This window comes from Cibotium barometz, chromosome 1, assembly GCF_041138505.1.
Source record: "Cibotium barometz isolate CiBa-2024 chromosome 1, ASM4113850v1, whole genome shotgun sequence".
NCBI lineage: Eukaryota > Viridiplantae > Streptophyta > Polypodiopsida > Cyatheales > Cibotiaceae > Cibotium > Cibotium barometz.
In genome coordinates, this window is record NC_141046.1 from 35,420,127 (window position 1) to 35,423,428 (window position 3,302).

The window sequence follows — 3,302 nt, forward strand, 5'->3', positions numbered from 1 at the left end:
TACTCATAATCAATCTAAAAAGAATCAACCATCATTTTTACTAATTTAAAATCATGAAAATATCAATTCTCATTCTCTAGCTCATCAAGCCTAGAGTTTAGATTGAAACAAGAGATTATCATTGAAAAACATCCTTTTACTAAGGATCTAGCCATAAAGATGATTAATCTTATCAAGAGAGAGATTTTCTTAAAGAAAATATTATAATTAAGTATAAAGAGTAACATAATTCTATTTAGACATTATGAATCTTTGAAAATCTTGATTTGAAGAAAGAATCATTACTTTGAAAGCTTCTCAAGCTTTAGAGGGGTTGAGATGAAGAAAATCATTGAGATAATTGAAAAAAACCATAAAAATTAGGATTATCTCTAAAATTGGCTTGATTATTTACTTTGAAGTGAAGCTCCCAATCAATCCTTTGGCCACCAAGAGGAGAAGAGCAATCTTCAAGAGAGGTCAGAGGAGAGAGAATCTCCAAGCTCCAAAGAGAAGAGGCAAAATAAAGGGATAATAGAAATATAATAATTTTGAGGATAATACTTGCATGGTAATGCTCCAATATGAAAATACAAAGGAATGAGGGTCTATTTATAGGTGAGGGAGGCCACTAACCAAGTCTAGTTGGGTTCTAGAGCCTTCCAGCTTCTGTTTGACCCAATTTGGACAAGATTTAGATCAGTTTGGATCCATTTTTGATCCAGTTTACTCTAGGAGAGATAAAAATATCATATTTTTTTGAATTAAAAAACCCAAGCAATGATGATGATGAAGGCGCCTAGCTCAAGTGGGATTCCCACCTTATTGAGGTGTCAAAAATGTATTAGTTCACCTAAACATCTCTCTATTTTACTAATATACCTTAGTTTTTAACTAATAAACCTTGTACTCAGTCAACTCTTCATCTTATGTGAGCATTTACTCATTTTTGGGATATTTTCTTTTACTTATTGTATTTATCTCATCCCAACACTTGGATTAATCTTATTGGCCCTTTGGAACCTTAATCTAAAAATTTCTAAAAATGTGGACCCTTAGGCTAAGGTCTCTTATACACATATTCAATTAATTCCTAATGCACATTGGAAGGTTCATTTTGAACTTCTATTTCAGGGGAATCCATTTTAGACATTAGGAGAATTTTTGTATCCAAAGATATCTCAATTTTGAATTACCTCTCTCTATATATTTTCTCTTTCTAGGCCAAAATAGGGAAAAATAAGATCTTTTTCCATTTCTGAGGGGGAGGGGGATGATTACAAGAGACCGAAGGAGAGGTTCTTACACCTGTACATCTCAAAAGCTGGGGGGAGGAATCTTACATCCTATCCCATTTAAAAAACGCGAGATGTCCTCATCTCGCAGTTGGAGGATAATCTCTTAGTTCTCTTTCTTCTTCTATTACTTCCAGCATTATTGCCTTGTAGATGGCCGATTTGGGAACATCTCTCTTTGACTTCCCCTATTCTGAGGCGGAGATCTTGCATTACTTTGGATTGAAACTAAGGGTTGGTTAGAGGGTCTACGTTTGGGGTTTCCCTAATTTTGATGGAAAGGAACCTAAGGAAGGAGCTAGAGTCTGGAATCGTGGTCCCTAACTTCCCTGCCCTGAAAACCTTGATCCAAAAGGAGTTGGGCAATCCATACAGCGATGTCCGTATCCTTGACAATTATAGCATTTAACTTCTTTGTTCAAGGGTGGAACTTCTGAAGTTGAATTCCAGGGGATTGTGTTCCAAGAAAAAGACCTTTTTTCCATTCTAGAACTTCCCATATCCTGAGTTTGACTTTGCTGTCTCTTAGGAGGTAGAAAGTTGGAATCACCTTCCGGAGCTAGAAATCTTTTGAAAGATGATGGTGTTGGCTTCGGCGAGACCTTGACAGCAAAGGCCTTGGCAAAATCCTTTTCCATCCACACTGCTTCAGCCATGGAAACTGGCTTGGCATTCTTTACCAGGATATCCAAAGGTTCGTTTATTCCCCAAATGGACCTGGCCACATCAGCTCTTCTTCATCCAGTGGTGGCGAGTATTTGAGGAGGAGAACGAATGCCTGGTGATATTCTTCAATAGTTCTGCTTCCCTGGGGGTTAACTCTAAGAATTGGTTCATCTTGGTTTCCAAAAAATCGGGAGGACATAATCTCTTCCTTAGGTAAATCTTAAGATCATTCCATGTCTGGATGTTCCAATCCAGATGGTTTGTCTCGTAGTGGTTTCTCCATGCCACTCTGGCTGTTTCTACTTTCTTCGGTCTTGCAAGAGCCATTTTACTCTTCTCGTTGTATCCGGTGACACCGAAGTATTCTTCCATTGCTTCGATCCACTTCTCCACAGCCTCACCCAAGTTTTTCCCTTCACCCTTGAAAGGTCTAGGCTGAGTTCTATGAAGAGCTTTATGAACATCTAGGTCGAGCTTTTGCTCTTCGAGTTGGGGGTTAACATTCCTACCACGACGACCTTGATCCATGATCCTATCAATACAAAAATTCTTGTTAAGTCCCTTTTTCCAAATTAACCAAGACGCTCAGGTGAAAAGACCACTTTATTTAAAATTCAAATCCGACTTTAGATCCAACTGATTCTGGGGGGGTTCCTTAAAGTCTGGTCAACCCTCAGAGAATCCTAGGATAAAGATCCCTTTTACAAGAAGAATATACAGAACTCATTATCAAAGAATAGTTCATTCATATTTTTAACACAATAATGGTCCATTAGACCAAAAAATTCATCTAAACATTCCCCCACGGGAATTTCAGTTATGCAGGTTCTCAATTTGACATTCCTTGATTAGGTCTACTGGGTCAAAGGTCAAATAGCAACAATCTGTCAGCACAATCCACTAATCTCAAGTGATCTACTGAAAGTATTAATCGTCTTCCTGTTTACTAACATCATCGATGGGATTCTCTCCATTCATCCTCATTGTGGCTTTATTCAACTTATCTTCTTCCAACCAGAATTCAGAAATCATCATCTTTCAACAATTAGAATCCAAATCAATTCATCAATTCTCAACCAAAATTCTAAAATCATATATCAACTAGCATTTAACTTCATCATCTGGATAGCATTTTTGCTTATAACTTCAAGGTCTTAGATTTACTCGTATATATTGCCAGTAAAGAGCTGCAGTTATACCCACCACGGTATATATAGGTAATCACAGTCCTTGGAACTATAAGGTAAATACCATCATATCTAGGCCTCAAGCAAGTTAGGGATTCCACACAATTGTGGTACTTCCATCAAAAGACCCAATTCCTAATTTATGAATTTCCATTCTAAACATCAATTTGTATGA